We start from the raw sequence: 19,196 nt of genomic DNA on the forward strand, positions 1-19,196 counted from the left end.
TCCATGGGACACTCCAGAATGAGCTTTGCACTCTCTGACTAGTTGCCGCGTGACTGATGACAGACGGTCACAGCCGAGAATGATCTGAGAGCCACACTGATGGCGCTGACCATTACTCTTGGCCGGGAAGCCTAATTTGCAACTTTATTAAGTATTCGCTGAAGAATAACGTTGCACGTTGATTAAATCATAGCACCCAAGTCTGACACCTGAGAGAAAAATACAACCTCGGCATTAGCAACAACAGACTAGCATAGCATTTTGAATGCATAGCCATTTCTGTGGCATGCCCAGTCCATTCTATGACATATGCTGCATGATTGTGCATTGTACGATGCGTGATCGACGCCATCCATTCTTCTCGCTCGGAAAGCCAATTGAGAAGGTTAGTAACCCCCGGATCGTACTGTACAAATATTTTTGTTTTAAACTTGTTAGTCGCTGGGTAACGCCGATGTCGAATTTGGCCAGTGCCTTCCAAAATGCATCAGAAATAAAGGCCGTTTCTCAATACGCATTCTTGTCTGTACTTACGTCCTCGTGATGTCTTGATTCGTCATCAGTCGCGGCCCAAGTACAGTTCCAATTGCAAGTACGCAAAAAGCAATAGCTGGTGCATTATTGAAGGCACGAACAATTTCGATTTCAGGGCTAAAATGCATGTATGAGCCGGTGGATGAACTTGCGCAATTGGTTTCCGAGCGAGAGCAATGGACGGTGTCAATAATGCGATGAGTTGTCGTACAGCGGACAAAGAGCCAAACAAAGCCAAACGCGGTTCATGTTTCAAAACCTAACTACAACTCAGGTTTCCACAACAGTCGTACCATCAAAGGGTTAGCCATTTTGTATTACCAGAGCAGAAAGGGTACAATTTCATTCATTTTCATCCTTCAGAGATGTGCTGATTGAATAAAGCAGCAAAAAAATTGACATAAACTCCTTCTATCCCTCTCCACAGAAATCTTTAGTAAAAGGCAAAAGATTTGTACATTTTGAAGAGAAACGTGAGCTGTTTCAGTGTGTGTGCTACAGAAAACAAATAGCCTTTAGCTGATACCCCTGAGAGTAAGGTGTCACTTGGTTTCTGATGCATTATGAAAGGCACTGACCAAATTCAATTTCAGCGCTAAAATGTATGAATGAACCGGTGGATGAACTTTTGCAATTGGTTTCCAAGGGAGAGCAATGGACGGCGTCAATAATGCGATAAGTTATTGTACAGCCAGCGGACAAAGACCCTGGGAACAAAGCCAAAGGCGGTTCATCTTTCAAAACCCAACTACAACTCTAACAACACTAACTAAAATGCTCTGATTAAGCAGAGCAGCAACAAAATTGACATAAACTCCTCTATCCCTCTCCACAGAAATCTTTAATAAAAGGCGAAATATTTGGACATTTTGTAGAGAAACGTGAGCTGTTTCGGTGTGTGCGACAGAAAACAAATAGCCTTTGGCTGATACACTTCACAGTTATGGTGTCACTTTGGCTGTTTGTCAATCTCAAGAACACAGAGTACGTTCTTGTAACGCAACGAGCAGGGTCTTGGTAAGCCCGGTCTCAAGAACGTACTTCCCAGGCACATATCTCACTGGCGTATTTCCGTAATTCAGCGCAGTTACATCATGTGACTTGCTTTCAATGGATTTGTACTACTATTTGGTTGTTTCAAAATGTTTTTGTACAACATACATCGGTTAAAAACTTTACTTACATCCTTGTGATTTCGCGAGACTTAATCAATGGCGGTCCAGTTACTGTTCCAATCGAAAGTATGCATAAGCCAAGACCACACGGAATTCCTGGATGTCGTTCTTTTTTGCTAGCTTAAACCAAGGATGCATCGGTTGTTGCTTGGTGAAGGCTTGGCTGTGAATATATCCCAAGATGCATTTCATACTTCAAGGAACGAATGGGAGTGGAGAGCATCACGTTTTTTCTTCTTTCTTCCCACACCTGTTTGGTGTTGTTGTTTTGTGTTGATTTGGCTGCCTTTGGCAGCTGATACACCAGTTTGTCAGACTAAGCCTCTTGCTGATCCACCAACTTTGCCCAACTAGTCTCGACCTCGCCTTTGATTCCCGTCTCATGATCTGAGAGCCACACTGATGGCGCTGACCATTGTGCGTTGTACGATGCATATTCACGCCATCCATTCCTCTCCCTCGGAAAGCCAATTGAGAAGGTTAGTCCCCCGGATCATACTGTACAAATATTTTTGTTTTAAACTTGTTAGTCCCTGGGTAACGCCAATGTCGAATTTGGCCAGTGCCTTCCATAATGCATCAGAAACAAAGTGACACCATGACTGTCAGGTGTATCAGCCAAAGGCTATTTGTTTTCTCTGGCACATACTGAACCAGCTCACGCTTCTCTTCAAAACGTACAAATCTTTCGCCTTTTACTAAAGATTTCCGTGGAGAGTGGTAGCAAGAGTTCATGCCAATTTTTTGCTGCTCTGCTCAAGCAGAACATTTCTGAAGAATGAAAATAAATCAAACTGTACGCTTTCTACTCTGGTACAACAAAGCAGCTAACCCATTGATGATACAACTGTTATGGAAGCATAATTTTTTTTGTATGAGTTTATTCAAGAAACACACTTTGGCTTTTTTTCTGGTCTCTTTGATCGTGTGGTGTACAACGAGTCATTGCGTGATTGACGCCATCCATTCCTTTCGCTCGGTAACTAATTGCCCAAGTTCATCCCCCGGTTCATACATACATTTTAGCGCTGAAATTGAATTTGGTCGGTGCATGAGAAACAAACTGACACCTTGACTGTCAGGGGTATCAGCCAAAGGCTATTTGTTTTCTCTGGCACATACTGAACCAGCTCACGCTTCTCTTCAAAACGTACAAATCTTTCGCCTTTTACTAAAGATTTCCGTGGAGAGTGGTAGCAAGAGTTCATGCCAATTTTTTGCTGCTCTGCTCAAGCAGAACATTTCTGAAGAATGAAAATAAATCAAACTGTACGCTTTCTACTCTGGTACAACAAAGCAGCTAACCCATTGATGATACAACTGTTATGGAAGCATAATTTTTTTTGTATGAGTTTATACAAGAAACACACTTTGGGTTTTTTTCTGGTCTCTTTGATCGTGTGCTGTACAACGAGTCATTGCGTGATTGACGCCATCCATTCCTTTCGCTCGGTAACTAATTGCCCAAGTTCATCCCCCGGTTCATACATACATTTTAGCGCTGAAATTGAATTTGGTCGGTGCATGAGAAACAAAGTGACACCTTGACTGTCAGGTGTATCAGCCAAAGGCTATTTGTTTTCTCTGGCAAATACTGAACCAGCTCACGCTTCTCTTCAAAACGTACAAATCTTTCGTGTTTTACTAAAAATTTCAGTGGAGAGCAGTAGACAGAGTTTATGTCAAATGTTTCCTGCTCTGCTCATTCAGAGCATTTCTGAAGAATCAAAATGAATCAACGTCACTGGGTTCATACATACATTTTAACACTGGTACCAAATTAGGTCCCTCCTTCCATTGTCGTAGCGCCAGCCTCTCGGCCTTGCGCTGGGCAGGCAGAAGGTGTCTGGCGGACGCCACGTGCCGGGACACTGACACAAAGGCACCGTTGTTCTCCAAACAGGCTGGTGCTAAAAGAAGAGGTTTCCTTATTCACTCAGCCGTGATCGTGAATCAGATGTCGCAGGACTGGTGCAAGCTTCACTTGAAGAACTAGCAGGAATCACGTTGCAAAATGACTACTTTTGAAAACTCAGGTTCAGACTAAAATAAAGTCCCGGAGGCCGGGATGCAAGCTGCAGACAAGGATTTCTTGACACAAGACACGAGTTACTCAGTTTGCATCGGGAGCAGAGCTACAGAAGAAAGAGATGAGATTGGTCTTCATGGTCTTATAGCAACATACAAAGCCATCCCCTTCTTTCTTTCGGGGTGTAACATCCTGATGACCACTGGTTTTATTGGTATCTCAAGTACTGCGAACCTTCTCATTAACATAATTAATTATATTGATGTCTTAATGAACACTAGAGAGTGCCATAGGCTTATAGTTGAACATGACCCTAAAGTGAACTTGACTATAAGTTGACAATTGATACAATATAGTAAACACAACATAGTTATTACATAATACATAGCGTCACTATATACCTTTAAAATTGCATAGATGGCCTAATTCAGCCTACATCACAGCAAATTTCAAGAATCCTGACAATTCCAATAACACAAAGAAAGCCAATCGCATCCAGTGGATGGATCTTCCAATATCTCGGAAAACATTCCTCATTTTTAGGGTTTGACTGGTTTCCGGGTGCTGCCGACCGGGGTTATACAGTAAAGGTCGCCACCGTCATTGAGGGGTGATTCTGCTAATCATGGTTTAAAAGGATGGCCGCATACAGAAGTCAGTGTGCTAGCTCTGGCAGCACACATGAAAAATTGGATACAATACAGAGAAGATTAGCATGGCCCCTGCGCAAGGATGACACGCAATCTCGTGAAGCGGATCCACTTTTTTTTTCTCTACTTTATCGTCTTAACTGATTTTAGGGCACTGTGGTTGACTGGTTAGCACGTTCGCCTCCCAGTGCTAAGGACGCAAGATGGAGTCCAGGCTCCGGCCTTCCTGGGTAGAGTTTGTATGTTCTCCCTGTGCCTGCATTGGTCTTCTCCGGGGTTCTCCAGTTTCCTTACACATTCCAAAAGACATGCATGGCAGGTTAATTGGGTGCCCTGAATTGTGCTTGTGAGTGTGGTTGGTTGTTCGACCGTGTCCCGTGTGATTGGCTGGCAACCAGTTCAGGGTGTACACCACCTACTGCCTGAAGCCAGCTGTGGTAGGCTCCGCGACCCTTGTGAGGAGTAAGCGGTGAAGAAACTGGATGGATTACAACATCACCGGATTGGCTTGATCTGCACGTTACTTCCTGATCATTTGTGTTTTTCCATGGGACACTCCAGAATGAGCTTTGCACTCTCTGACTAGTTGCCGCGTGACTGATGACAGACGGTCACAGCCGAGAATGATCTGAGAGCCACACTGATGGCGCTGACCATTACTCTTGGCCGGGAAGCCTAATTTGCAACTTTATTAAGTATTCGCTGAAGAATAACGTTGCACGTTGATTAAATCATAGCACCCAAGTCTGACACCTGAGAGAAAAATACAACCTCGGCATTAGCAACAACAGTCGTACTGTTGTGACTATCCAAACCAAATTTAGTCACTAAGATAAGAAGAAGGGGCTCTGTCCGACACGCTGATTCCAAGATGGAAACTTGAGGCCTTTACTGCAGTTTGTAGGTGTTTATTTGACTCTTCAATACTATACTTTCTTATGTACAATTACTGAAGGTGAACTTGCAGGTTGGGACAAATGGTGGTAATCTAACATCAATATAGTGTCAATATAGCGTCAATCTAGCGTCAATCTAGCGGTCAACAGAAAATAACAGCACCCTGCCTCCTCTCTTCCTGTACCAACAAGCAAACATTTCAGCAACACAGGTGACATTGATTAAGCAATCACTCTACCTTTGTGACACACCCACACACACAGCTCCGCCCACTCATACATAAACACACAGACACCACTGACCCCTACTGGCATCTCAGACAACATATCCCTGCCTCTACATACCGGCCCCTAATTATTATTACATAATAATTACCTAACAATAATAACACGAAACAACTTGACATAGAATACATGCAAACAAGATTAACATTTTTTTGCTTTTTTTTTTTTTTTTTACAAATATGAAAATAGTTCTTTTGGAGTGTCCTTGAATGAAGAGGTTTCCACGTGTCGTCATGTGTCTTAATGTCCCTAGGCCAGAGGTTCCAGAACTTTCGGAGCCTAGATAGAATGATGTCTGTCACAAAGTCAAAGTCATGTCAAATCAAGCCATCCTTCAGGTGTCCTCTTCTGCTAGAAGCAGACAAATCTTTGTAACTGGCCTGTCCAGATAGCTTGTCCTGGTCTGGATCTTGACTTGCCGAACAAGTCCTTCTTTATCCGGAACAGCCTTGACAACTTTTCCCATGGTCCATGAGTTGCGGGGTGCAGAGTCATCCACAATAAGCACAATGTCTCCAGGAACAAAGTTGCGTTTGATTCTGTTCCATTTTTGGCGCTCTTGAAGTTGTGGCAGGTACTCTTTTGTCCATCTTTTCCAAAAGAGGTCGGAGATATACTGTATTTGTTTCCATCTGCGGACAGAATATAGGTCCTCTTTTTGGAAAACACCAGGAGGAATGGTTGGCTTCCCTTTGAGAAGAAGGAGATGATTAGGAGTCAGAGCCTCAAGGTCATTTGGGTCTGATGATGCCTTTGTTATTGGTCTGCTATTAATGATAGCTTCAACTTCGCACAGCACAGTGTGGAGACAGTCGTCATCCAGAGTTTGCACTCTCAAAGTAGAGTTGAGAACTTTCCGGATTGAACGAATTAATCGCTCCCAGGCCCCTCCATGATGGGAACCACCAGGAGGATTAAATTTCCACTTTATTCCTTTCTGCAGGAGTTCATCATGGATCCTAGACTGATTCAGTTGCTCCAGAGATCGTTTTAACTCTCGATCAGCGCCAACAAAGTTGGTTCCATTGTCCGAACAGAGTTCTTTGACTTGTCCTCTTCGTGCAATAAAGCGACGCAAGGCGTTGATAAAGGAATCTGTTTCCAGTGACGCTGCTACTTCAATGTGCACAGCTCTCAATGCTAAGCAGGTGAAGATCACTCCATATCTTTTCACTTTAGATCTTCCTTGTTTCACTTCAAATGGTCCGAAACAATCAACTCCTACTGAGGTGAATGGTGGTTCATCTGGAGAAATCCTGTTGCGTGGCAGATCTGCCATCTGTTGGCTAGCTGGCACTGCCAGAACCCGTCGACAGACGACACATTTGGCCAAGATTTTTCGTATGGCCACACTGGCCCCAGTAATCCAGTATTTCTGACGTAGTTTTGACAACATGTGGCTTCTTCCAGCATGGCCAATTTCTTTGTGGACTTGCCTCAAGATAAGGTCAGAAATGTGCAGGTCTTTTGCCAATATGATGGGATGCTTTGACTCTTCTGGCATTGCTGCCTTTCCAAGTCTTCCACCAACTCTCAAGATGCCATTATCAAGCTTTGGATTCAGTTTATAGATGTGGCTCGTCCGTTTCACATTTTGATTCTTTAGGAGGCTAGAAAACTCCTCTGGGAATCTTTTCCTTTGGCACAACTTGATTATTTCCAACTCTGCCTCTTGTATGTCTTCCACAGTGAGAAAAACATCAATTAAAGGTTTGGCACACTGGGGCTTCCTTTTCACAATGTTTTTCTTTTTCTTCTCATCACCGTTTGATTGTGATGGCAACACATTGACTTTCTTCCTTGTCTTCCAGAGGCTTAAAAGTGTGTATTTGAACTTCAAGATCCAACTCATCACTCGTTTCAGGTGGGCCCAAGATGAGGAGCGGTCAATCAATTGAGACACTGAGTCATCACTCTGGACTGAAACAGCATTGGCCAATATGCTCTTTCTAAGCTCAGGGTCATCTTGCTCCGATAGTTCTTCATACCTTAATGTATATGAAGGCCATTGCTCCTCTGTTCTCAGGAATTGTGGGCCACACATCCATTGTTCATCCTTTAAGAATGACGTCACTCCAAGTCCCCTGGAAGCAACATCTGCTGGATTAGACAAGGAGTTCACATATCTCCACTGAGTCGTTTCAGATGCTCCAAGGATCTCCGAGACCCTGTTGGCCACAAAAGTCCTGAATCTGGAGGTTTTGTTGTTGATGTATTTTAGCACTGCCGTGCTGTCAGTCCAAAACACAGAGTCTAGCAATGCCATCTGCAGCTCCCTTTTCCAAAACGTATCCAGCTGCTGTTAGCTCCAATCGGGGAATGGTAGTTGGTTTTAAGGGCGCCACCCTGGATTTTCCCATGATGAGAATACTACACAGCTTTCCATCAGTGTTACGTAGAAGTAGGTACGCAGCTGTTCCATAACCTACTTCACTTGCATCTGCAAAATGATGTAGTTGGGCAGAAGCTACAGTGCCAAAGTCCACAGGCTTAAAACATCTGTTGATCTTGAAATCTTCAAGCAAGTGGAGCTCCTGTAGCCAATTCATCCATTCCAGTGCAATGGGTGTGGGTATGATCTCGTCCCAACCAAGGCCTTTTCTACACAAGTCCTGCAGGATGAATTTGGCCCTTAACACCACTGGCGCAAGCACTCCAAGTGGGTCATAAATGGCACTGACCACGGACAAGATCCCTCTACGTGTCAAAGGTCGATCTTGGATGGAGATTTTGAACTTGAATGTGTCTGACTGGATACACCACTGCACACCAAGTACTCTCTCAACAGGAAATGTTCCATGGTCCAAATCCATTTCTTTTACATCCATTGCCCTCTCCTCTTCAGGGATTGCTAACAACACATTTCTGCTGTTGCTCATCCACTTCTTTAGCTGAAAGCCACCTTTGGCACAGATGGCTCGAAGTTCACGATAGAGGGCAATCGCTTCAGCTTCAGTGGGAACTGAGACAAGACAGTCATCTACATAGAAGTTGTACATAATGGTATCCACAGCTTGCAGACTGAACAAATGGATGTTGTCTTCTGCACATTTTCTCAAGGCAAAGTTTGCACAGCTTGGCGAAGATGTTGCGCCGAAGAGATGGACACACATCCTGTATTCCTCCATTGGTTGAGAGTAGTTCCCATTGGGCCACCAGAGAAATCTTAGTAGGTTACAGTCTTCATGTGGTACACGCACCTGGTGGTACATGGCCTCAATATCTGCTATCAAGACATTGGGCTCCTTCCTGAATCTGCTTATGACTCCAATTAGTGAGCTGGTAAAATCAGGTCCTTGCAGCAACTGGGAGTTCAAGGACATTCCTTGAAATGATGCAGCACAGTCAAACACCACTCGAAGTTTCTTCTTTTGCGGATGGTACACACCATGGTGCGGGATGTACCAAATTTTGCCAGGACTACATGCCACCTCATCTGCAGGCACCTTCTCAGCATGACCGCAAGTAATCATGTTGAGCATGAAAGCAGCATAATCTGCATGAAATACAGCATGTTTTCGAAACCTACTTTTGAGGTTCAAGGCGCGTTGCTCTGCTAACTTCCGGTTGTCAGGCATGTGCACATTTCTTTTCTTCAACGGCAAACCAATGGTGTAATGACCATTCACCAGCTTTACAGTGCTTTTCATCATTTCCATAAACTGGCAATCTTCTCTAGAAGGACCCAGTTGCTCTCCGTGTTCACATTCAGGGAAGTCTAGCTGAAACTGTTGCTTCCACAGTTCATCTAATTTCACCACAGATATGCGATTAACAGTGATGTGTGATTGCTCCAAGTCTGTGTCACCAGACATTGGTCCATTAACAGTCCATCCTAACATTGTTTGAACAGCATATGGCCCACCATTTTCACTTGGAATCACCTTCAATGGTTCCAGGGCTCTTGGTGCATTCAAGCCGATTAAAAGCTCTATTTCAGCATCAATTTCAGGTAGGTGTACTCCTCGCAAATATGGCCATCTAATGAGATTCTGCTCCCGAGGTATGTTACTCTTGCACACAGGCATTTTCTTTTGTGTAAAGACATGTGGCAAGTCTATGTAGAGGTCACTTTCCAGGCCAGCTACTTCCAGATTTGATACAATGCAACTTCCCACAAGCTTTTCCTGGCCCATAGTGCGCAAGATTATTTTAGTTCCTCTTCCTGGAACATTCAGCTTATTCATTAGACTTGTTGTACAAAAGGAGCTGGAACTGCCTTGATCCAAGAAAGCATACGTTTCCACAATTGTTTGTCCTTTTTGAGACTTGACTTTAACTGGCACAATAGAGAGCTTGCAGTCATGATCACCGGCCCGAGTGAGACCACTACTTTGCACCGCCACCAAAGAGCTGCCCACTGGTTCCTTTGTATTTTCTACATTTCCTTGGTCTTTATCTTGGTCCTTGTTCTTTTGGTGAATGTGAAGAATAGTTGGATGATTGGCTCCACATGTTTTGCATGACAGTCGTCTCCTGCAGTCCTTACTAATGTGCCCAATGCGCATACAGCCAAAGCAGACTCCATGCTCTTTTAGAAAAGCCATCTTTTCTACATGCGTCCTCTTTCCCAGTAGAGAACACAGTTCCAATGCATGTCCACCCTTGCAGTATCGGCAGGATCTTTTGTCCAGCAAGACTCCTTCTTTCTTCACATCAGCCTTTTCATCAACTGAAGCTACTGTAGTAGCAAAGGTGCTTCCTTGATTTTGTATACGATGCTGATAGTTACTTTTGCTGCTATCTTTATTTTGCATTCTTTTTGGCGTGTCCTGTATGTTGCCAAATACAGGGTCTGCTGCAATCTTTACTTGCCGCTCAATGAAATTGACGATGTCAGAAAAAGTAGCTCTTTGTTGACGAGTCTCTTGAATATCACAAGCTACTGACCTCCACTTATCTCTCAGTTTATATGGCAACTTCTTAATCACCATCAGCATGCTTGAAGGCATGTTTAGCTCAGACATATATTGTATGTCATCCATTGCATTGCAGCATCCTTTTAAAAAGAGACTATATGCTTGGAATGATTTGATATCTTCTGCCTTAACCACAGGCCATGAGTGTGCCTTGTCCAGATAGGCTGAAGCAATTTTTTGCTCATTCCCAAAATGTTCTTCTAACAAAGCTTTAGCTCGTTGATATCCTCTGTCTGCAGGCATTTGTTGACAGCTCCGAACAAGTGCTCGTGGTTCTCCTCTTGTGTACTGTACTAGAAAGTGCAGACAGTCTCCTGCATCATCTGTCCTTTCCTCTACATTGTGCTCAAAGGCTCTCATAAAGGAATGATAATGCAGAGGATCTCCATCAAACACCTGGATCTCTCTTTTGGGCAAATGAGAGATGCTGTGTTGCTGTGCCAACAGAGCCGAGATTTCGTTTTGCCTTGCCATGATGGATACCAAGTTGTTAGAGTCATCAGTGACTGGCACCTGAGCACGTGGGTTGACTGCATACTGGGAAGTTGAAATATTCACAGTAGGAGCCATCGGATATTGAGGCAACCTCTGATGGTCTATCTGAGTTGCAACACCATCAGTGGTTTTCTTTTTGTTAGTCTGTGGTAGATGAGACTTTGATGTGATTCGACTGTCATACTGACTTTGCCCACCAGGGACAAATGAATCAACCTCAGGATTAAGAGCAGCGTGAGCCCCTCTGGCTTCATAGGGTTCCATTCCATCTGGTTTCTTACATCTGCTGCCTTTCACACTACTGCCTGAAGTTCTTAGGACATGCATCCTAGCTTGAGCAGCTGCAATTTCCACTTCAAGATCAAATCTCTCTTTCCTTTTCTTTATTTCCTCTTGTTGCTGGTCCAGCTCTTGTTTTTGTTTGAGTAGTTTCTGACGAGTGAGAAGAGCAGCTATTTCAGCCTCTGCTTTCACACGAGAAGAGGCAATAAAAGAGCTTGAAGTTGTTGAAGTTCCAGGTTTTGATCCATGTTTTCGATTTCCAACATTTGAAATGCTGTCATTTGGTTGAATATCATCCTGTATCACATGGTCCGTTTTTTGAGGCATGTCATCCTGTTTCATGTCACAAGGTTTACAATCAAAACGTGACTCATGTAATGGCAAGCTTTGAGAATTTTCAAGCCCATTATGTGATGGTTTCTCCACATTGTTAGTTGTTGCATTTCTTGAGATTTGTTTCTTTATTTCAGAGAGCCAGCATTTCACATCTTCGATGAATCCTTGGTTGTATGTGTTGATACTTGAAAACCACATTTGTTGTTTATCCTTTTCCTGTTCAGGTACAAGTTCCATCAGTGACCCATGTAGTGAAATTGCCTCACCATGCAATAAGATTAAAATGTCCAGTTGTTTTTGCACTTGAAAACCATTGTCATCATCGTCCATAAGCTCCTTCAAAGCAATAATGACACCTTTCATCTTATTTACTCTTGTTTGCCGTTCCTTTTGAAGTCTTTCCATTTTACACAATAAGGCCTTTTCAGTGAGAATGATTTTTCTCTTGACACTTTCATTGTTTTCATTAGTTTCATTTGTGTTTGAACCAAGCTTAGATTGATTCGCACTTGACCCAGCTTTTGATCCACTCATATTGACATCAAGCAAAATATGCACCTCAGCAGTCCAGAAAGCAAGTCACAGTTCACACTCTGGTTCAGACTTGAGTATCATCAACTTCCACTTCACATAAGTAGTGTGCACAAACAAGCGATCCACTTTTCCACAAGAATGACATCAAACGGCCACAGCGTCCATGTACATCCAATATGTAGGTGTGCTCAGCATCAACTGTGTCCAGGCAATTAGAAACATCACAGATGAATAACACATACCATGAGTAGCGCTGAGTTCCGTCACACCATTCAAATTTACTCACGGTCATCCATAGTGGCTAAGTGGTCCATTGGGTGCACAAATCCAACAAAGCATCAGAGGTGTTGGCTATGAAGCTTGAAGTTTCTGTTGACAATTGTTGTGACTATCCAAACCAAATTTAGTCACTAAGATAAGAAGAAGGGGCTCTGTCCGACACGCTGATTCCAAGATGGAAACTTGAGGCCTTTACTGCAGTTTGTAGGTGTTTATTTGACTCTTCAATACTATACTTTCTTATGTACAATTACTGAAGGTGAACTTGCAGGTTGGGACAAATGGTGGTAATCTAACATCAATATAGTGTCAATATAGCGTCAATCTAGCGTCAATCTAGCGGTCAACAGAAAATAACAGCACCCTGCCTCCTCTCTTCCTGTACCAACAAGCAAACATTTCAGCAACACAGGTGACATTGATTAAGCAATCACTCTACCTTTGTGACACACCCACACACACAGCTCCGCCCACTCATACATAAACACACAGACACCACTGACCCCTACTGGCATCTCAGACAACATATCCCTGCCTCTACACGTACCATCAATGGGTTAGCCATTTTGTATTACCAGAGCAGAAAGGGTACAATTTCATTCATTTTCATCCTTCAGAGATGTGCTGATTGAATAAAGCAGCAAAAAAATTGACATAAACTCCTTCTATCCCTCTCCACAGAAATCTTTAGTAAAAGGCAAAAGATTTGTACATTTTGAAGAGAAACGTGAGCTGTTTCAGTGTGTGTGCTACAGAAAACAAATAGCCTTTAGCTGATACCCCTGAGAGTAAGGTGTCACTTGGTTTCTGATGCATTATGAAAGGCACTGACCAAATTCAATTTCAGCGCTAAAATGTATGAATGAACCGGTGGATGAACTTTTGCAATTGGTTTCCAAGGGAGAGCAATGGACGGCGTCAATAATGCGATAAGTTATTGTACAGCCAGCGGACAAAGACCCTGGGAACAAAGCCAAAGGCGGTTCATCTTTCAAAACCCAACTACAACTCTAACAACACTAACTAAAATGCTCTGATTAAGCAGAGCAGCAACAAAATTGACATAAACTCCTCTATCCCTCTCCACAGAAATCTTTAATAAAAGGCGAAATATTTGGACATTTTGTAGAGAAACGTGAGCTGTTTCGGTCTGTGCGACAGAAAACAAATAGCCTTTGGCTGATACACTTCACAGTTATGGTGTCACTTTGGCTGTTTGTCAATCTCAAGAACACAGAGTACGTTCTTGTAACGCAACGAGCAGGGTCTTGGTAAGCCCGGTCTCAAGAACGTACTTCCCAGGCACATATCTCACTGGCGTATTTCCGTAATTCAGCGCAGTTACATCATGTGACTTGCTTTCAATGGATTTGTACTACTATTTGGTTGTTTCAAAATGTTTTTGTACAACATACATCGGTTAAAAATTTTACTTACATCCTTGTGATTTCGCGAGACTTAATCAATGGCGGTCCAGTTACTGTTCCAATCGAAAGTATGCATAAGCCAAGACCACACGGAATTCCTGGATGTCGTTCTTTTTTGCTAGCTTAAACCAAGGATGCATCGGTTGTTGCTTGGTGAAGGCTTGGCTGTGAATATATCCCAAGATGCATTTCATACTTCAAGGAACGAATGGGAGTGGAGAGCATCACGTTTTTTCTTCTTTCTTCCCACACCTGTTTGGTGTTGTTGTTTTGTGTTGATTTGGCTGCCTTTGGCAGCTGATACACCAGTTTGTCAGACTAAGCCTCTTGCTGATCCACCAACTTTGCCCAACTAGTCTCGACCTCGCCTTTGATTCCCGTCTCATGATCTGAGAGCCACACTGATGGCGCTGACCATTGTGCGTTGTACGATGCATATTCACGCCATCCATTCCTCTCCCTCGGAAAGCCAATTGAGAAGGTTAGTCCCCCGGATCATACTGTACAAATATTTTTGTTTTAAACTTGTTAGTCCCTGGGTAACGCCAATGTCGAATTTGGCCAGTGCCTTCCATAATGCATCAGAAACAAAGTGACACCATGACTGTCAGGTGTATCAGCCAAAGGCTATTTGTTTTCTCTGGCACATACTGAACCAGCTCACGCTTCTCTTCAAAACGTACAAATCTTTCGCCTTTTACTAAAGATTTCCGTGGAGAGTGGTAGCAAGAGTTCATGCCAAATTTTTGCTGCTCTGCTCAAGCAGAACATTTCTGAAGAATGAAAATAAATCAAACTGTACGCTTTCTACTCTGGTACAACAAAGCAGCTAACCCATTGATGATACAACTGTTATGGAAGCATAATTTTTTTTGTATGAGTTTATACAAGAAACACACTTTGGCTTTTTTTCTGGTCTCTTTGATCGTGTGCTGTACAACGAGTCATTGCGTGATTGACGCCATCCATTCCTTTCGCTCGGTAACTAATTGCCCAAGTTCATCCCCCGGTTCATACATACATTTTAGCGCTGAAATTGAATTTGGTCGGTGCATGAGAAACAAACTGACACCTTGACTGTCAGGGGTATCAGCCAAAGGCTATTTGTTTTCTCTGGCACATACTGAACCAGCTCAAGCTTCTCTTCAAAACGTACAAATCTTTCGCCTTTTACTAAAGATTTCCGTGGAGAGTGGTAGCAAGAGTTCATGCCAATTTTTTGCTGCTCTGCTCAAGCAGAACATTTCTGAAGAATGAAAATAAATCAAACTGTACGCTTTCTACTCTGGTACAACAAAGCAGCTAACCCATTGATGATACAACTGTTATGGAAGCATAATTTTTTTTGTATGAGTTTATACAAGAAACACACTTTGGCTTTTTTTCTGGTCTCTTTGATCGTGTGCTGTACAACGAGTCATTGCGTGATTGACGCCATCCATTCCTTTCGCTCGGTAACTAATTGCCCAAGTTCATCCCCCGGTTTATACATACATTTTAGCGCTGAAATTGAATTTGGTCGGTGCATGAGAAACAAACTGACACCTTGACTGTCAGGGGTATCAGCCAAAGGCTATTTGTTTTCTCTGGCACATACTGAACCAGCTCACGCTTCTCTTCAAAACGTACAAATCTTTCGCCTTTTACTAAAGATTTCCGTGGAGAGTGGTAGCAAGAGTTCATGCCAATTTTTTGCTGCTCTGCTCAAGCAGAACATTTCTGAAGAATGAAAATAAATCAAACTGTACGCTTTCTACTCTGGTACAACAAAGCAGCTAACCCATTGATGATACAACTGTTATGGAAGCATAATTTTTTTTGTATGAGTTTATACAAGAAACACACTTTGGCTTTTTTTCTGGTCTCTTTGATCGTGTGCTGTACAACGAGTCATTGCGTGATTGACGCCATCCATTCCTTTCGCTCGGTAACTAATTGCCCAAGTTCATCCCCCGGTTCATACATACATTTTAGCGCTGAAATTGAATTTGGTCGGTGCATGAGAAACAAAGTGACACCTTGACTGTCAGGTGTATCAGCCAAAGGCTATTTGTTTTCTCTGGCAAATACTGAACCAGCTCACGCTTCTCTTCAAAACGTACAAATCTTTCGTGTTTTACTAAAAATTTCAGTGGAGAGCAGTAGACAGAGTTTATGTCAAATGTTTCCTGCTCTGCTCATTCAGAGCATTTCTGAAGAATCAAAATGAATCAACGTCACTGGGTTCATACATACATTTTAACACTGGTACCAAATTAGGTCCCTCCTTCCATTGTAGTAGCGCCAGCCTCTCGGCCTTGCGCTGGGCAGGCAGAAGGTGTCTGGCGGACGCCACGTGCCGGGACACTGACACAAAGGCACCGTTGTTCTCCAAACAGGCTGGTGCTAAAAGAAGTTTCCTTATTCACTCAGCCGTGATCGTGAATCAGATGTCGCAGGACTGGTGCAAGCTTCACTTGAAGAACTAGCAGGAATCACGTTGCAAAATGACTACTTTTGAAAACTCAGGTTCAGACTAAAATAAAGTCCCGGAGGCCGGGATGCAAGCTGCAGACAAGGATTTCTTGACACAAGACACGAGTTACTCAGTTTGCATCGGGAGCAGAGCTACAGAAGAAAGAGATGAGATTGGTCTTCATGGTCTTATAGCAACATACAAAGCCATCCCCTTCTTTCTTTCGGGGTGTAACATCCTGATGACCACTGGTTTTATTGGTATCTCAAGTACTGCGAACCTTCTCATTAACATAATTAATTATATTGATGTCTTAATGAACACTAGAGAGTGCCATAGGCTTATAGTTGAACATGACCCTAAAGTGAACTTGACTATAAGTTGACAATTGATACAATATAGTAAACACAACATAGTTATTACATAATACATAGCGTCACTATATACCTTTAAAATTGCATAGATGGCCTAATTCAGCCTACATCACAGCAAATTTCAAGAATCCTGACAATTCCAATAACACAAAGAAAGCCAATCGCATCCAGTGGATGGATCTTCCAATATCTCGGAAAACATTCCTCATTTTTAGGGTTTGACTGGTTTCCGGGTGCTGCCGACCGGGGTTATACAGTAAAGGTCGCCACCGTCATTGAGGGGTGATTCTGCTAATCATGGTTTAAAAGGATGGCCGCATACAGAAGTCAGTGTGCTAGCTCCGGCAGCACACATGAAAAATTGGATACAATACAGAGAAGATTAGCATGGCCCCTGCGCAAGGATGACACGCAATCTCGTGAAGCGGATCCACTTTTTTTTTCTCTACTTTATCGTCTTAACTGATTTTAGGGCACTGTGGTTGACTGGTTAGCACGTTCGCCTCCCAGTGCTAAGGACGCAAGATGGAGTCCAGGCTCCGGCCTTCCTGGGTAGAGTTTGTATGTTCTCCCTGTGCCTGCATTGGTCTTCTCCGGGGTTCTCCAGTTTCCTTACACATTCCAAAAGACATGCATGGCAGGTTAATTGGGTGCCCTGAATTGTGCTTGTGAGTGTGGTTGGTTGTTCGACCGTGTCCCGTGTGATTGGCTGGCAACCAGTTCAGGGTGTACACCACCTACTGCCTGAAGCCAGCTGTGGTAGGCTCCGCGACCCTTGTGAGGAGTAAGCGGTGAAGAAACTGGATGGATTACAACATCACCGGATTGGCTTGATCTGCACGTTACTTCCTGATCATTTGTGTTTTTCCATGGGACACTCCAGAATGAGCTTTGCACTCTCTGACTAGTTGCCGCGTGACTGATGACAGACGGTCACAGCCGAGAATGATCTGAGAGCCACACTGATGGCGCTGACCATTACTCTTGGCCGGGAAGCCTAATTTGCAACTTTATTAAGTATTCGCTGAAGAATAACGTTGCACGTTGATTAAATCATAGCACCCAAGTCTGACACCTGAGAGAAAAATACAACCTCGGCATTAGCAACAACAGTCGTACTGTTGTGACTATCCAAACCAAATTTAGTCACTAAGATAAGAAGAAGGGGCTCTGTCCGACACGCTGATTCCAAGATGGAAACTTGAGGCCTTTACTGCAGTTTGTAGGTGTTTATTTGACTCTTCAATACTATACTTTCTTATGTACAATTACTGAAGGTGAACTTGCAGGTTGGGACAAATGGTGGTAATCTAACATCAATATAGTGTCAATATAGCGTCAATCTAGCGTCAATCTAGCGGTCAACAGAAAATAACAGCACCCTGCCTCCTCTCTTCCTGTACCAACAAGCAAACATTTCAGCAACACAGGTGACATTGATTAAGCAATCACTCTACCTTTGTGACACACCCACACACACAGCTCCGCCCACTCATACATAAACACACAGACACCACTGACCCCTACTGGCATCTCAGACAACATATCCCTGCCTCTACATACCGGCCCCTAATTATTATTACATAATAATTACCTAACAATAATAACACGAAACAACTTGACATAGAATACATGCAAACAAGATTAACATTTTTTTGCTTTTTTTTTTTTTTTTTACAAATATGAAAATAGTTCTTTTGGAGTGTCCTTGAATGAAGAGGTTTCCACGTGTCGTCATGTGTCTTAATGTCCCTAGGCCAGAGGTTCCAGAACTTTCGGAGCCTAGATAGAATGATGTCTGTCACAAAGTCAAAGTCATGTCAAATCAAGCCATCCTTCAGGTGTCCTCTTCTGCTAGAAGCAGACAAATCTTTGTAACTGGCCTGTCCAGATAGCTTGTCCTGGTCTGGATCTTGACTTGCCGAACAAGTCCTTCTTTATCCGGAACAGCCTTGACAACTTTTCCCATGGTCCATGAGTTGCGGGGTGCAGAGTCATCCACAATAAGCACAATGTCTCCAGGAACAAAGTTGCGTTTGATTCTGTTCCATTTTTGGCGCTCTTGAAGTTGTGGCAGGTACTCTTTTGTCCATCTTTTCCAAAAGAGGTCGGAGATATACTGTATTTGTTTCCATCTGCGGACAGAATATAGGTCCTCTTTTTGGAAAACACCAGGAGGAATGGTTGGCTTCCCTTTGAGAAGAAGGAGATGATTAGGAGTCAGAGCCTCAAGGTCATTTGGGTCTGATGATGCCTTTGTTATTGGTCTGCTATTAATGATAGCTTCAACTTCGCACAGCACAGTGTGGAGACAGTCGTCATCCAGAGTTTGCACTCTCAAAGTAGAGTTGAGAACTTTCCGGATTGAACGAATTAATCGCTCCCAGGCCCCTCCATGATGGGAACCACCAGGAGGATTAAATTTCCACTTTATTCCTTTCTGCAGGAGTTCATCATGGATCCTAGACTGATTCAGTTGCTCCAGAGATCGTTTTAACTCTCGATCAGCGCCAACAAAGTTGGTTC

General features: G+C 43.2%; 13 non-coding genes across 13 annotated transcripts; 9 read left to right on the forward strand and 4 right to left on the reverse strand.

The window, feature by feature from the left end:
- Positions 1-901: 901 nt before the first annotated feature.
- Positions 902-1,014, reverse strand: LOC144026474 (U5 spliceosomal RNA). The gene has a single exon (XR_013285183.1). It is a non-coding gene; the product is annotated as a U5 spliceosomal RNA (small nuclear RNA).
- Positions 1,015-1,309: 295 nt separating this feature from the next.
- Positions 1,310-1,423, reverse strand: LOC144026495 (U5 spliceosomal RNA). The gene has a single exon (XR_013285203.1). It is a non-coding gene; the product is annotated as a U5 spliceosomal RNA (small nuclear RNA).
- A 940-nt stretch (positions 1,424-2,363) lies between these two features.
- LOC144026458 (U5 spliceosomal RNA) lies at positions 2,364-2,477 on the forward strand. The gene has a single exon (XR_013285168.1). It is a non-coding gene; the product is annotated as a U5 spliceosomal RNA (small nuclear RNA).
- A 359-nt stretch (positions 2,478-2,836) lies between these two features.
- On the forward strand, positions 2,837-2,950 carry LOC144026460 (U5 spliceosomal RNA). Its single transcript, XR_013285169.1, has one exon. It is a non-coding gene; the product is annotated as a U5 spliceosomal RNA (small nuclear RNA).
- Positions 2,951-3,309: 359 nt separating this feature from the next.
- LOC144026484 (U5 spliceosomal RNA) lies at positions 3,310-3,423 on the forward strand. Its single transcript, XR_013285193.1, has one exon. It is a non-coding gene; the product is annotated as a U5 spliceosomal RNA (small nuclear RNA).
- Positions 3,424-4,398: 975 nt separating this feature from the next.
- LOC144026443 (U6 spliceosomal RNA) lies at positions 4,399-4,505 on the forward strand. The gene has a single exon (XR_013285153.1). It is a non-coding gene; the product is annotated as a U6 spliceosomal RNA (small nuclear RNA).
- An 8,530-nt stretch (positions 4,506-13,035) lies between these two features.
- LOC144026475 (U5 spliceosomal RNA) lies at positions 13,036-13,148 on the reverse strand. Its single transcript, XR_013285184.1, has one exon. It is a non-coding gene; the product is annotated as a U5 spliceosomal RNA (small nuclear RNA).
- A 295-nt stretch (positions 13,149-13,443) lies between these two features.
- On the reverse strand, positions 13,444-13,557 carry LOC144026496 (U5 spliceosomal RNA). The gene has a single exon (XR_013285204.1). It is a non-coding gene; the product is annotated as a U5 spliceosomal RNA (small nuclear RNA).
- Positions 13,558-14,497: 940 nt separating this feature from the next.
- LOC144026451 (U5 spliceosomal RNA) lies at positions 14,498-14,611 on the forward strand. The gene has a single exon (XR_013285161.1). It is a non-coding gene; the product is annotated as a U5 spliceosomal RNA (small nuclear RNA).
- A 359-nt stretch (positions 14,612-14,970) lies between these two features.
- On the forward strand, positions 14,971-15,084 carry LOC144026493 (U5 spliceosomal RNA). The gene has a single exon (XR_013285201.1). It is a non-coding gene; the product is annotated as a U5 spliceosomal RNA (small nuclear RNA).
- Positions 15,085-15,443: 359 nt separating this feature from the next.
- On the forward strand, positions 15,444-15,557 carry LOC144026461 (U5 spliceosomal RNA). The gene has a single exon (XR_013285170.1). It is a non-coding gene; the product is annotated as a U5 spliceosomal RNA (small nuclear RNA).
- A 359-nt stretch (positions 15,558-15,916) lies between these two features.
- On the forward strand, positions 15,917-16,030 carry LOC144026485 (U5 spliceosomal RNA). The gene has a single exon (XR_013285194.1). It is a non-coding gene; the product is annotated as a U5 spliceosomal RNA (small nuclear RNA).
- Positions 16,031-17,002: 972 nt separating this feature from the next.
- Positions 17,003-17,109, forward strand: LOC144026440 (U6 spliceosomal RNA). Its single transcript, XR_013285150.1, has one exon. It is a non-coding gene; the product is annotated as a U6 spliceosomal RNA (small nuclear RNA).
- The last annotated feature ends 2,087 nt before the right edge of the window (positions 17,110-19,196 follow it).

The sequence above is a fragment of the Festucalex cinctus genome, chromosome 9, assembly GCF_051991245.1.
Source record: "Festucalex cinctus isolate MCC-2025b chromosome 9, RoL_Fcin_1.0, whole genome shotgun sequence".
Taxonomy (NCBI): Eukaryota; Metazoa; Chordata; class Actinopteri; order Syngnathiformes; family Syngnathidae; genus Festucalex; species Festucalex cinctus.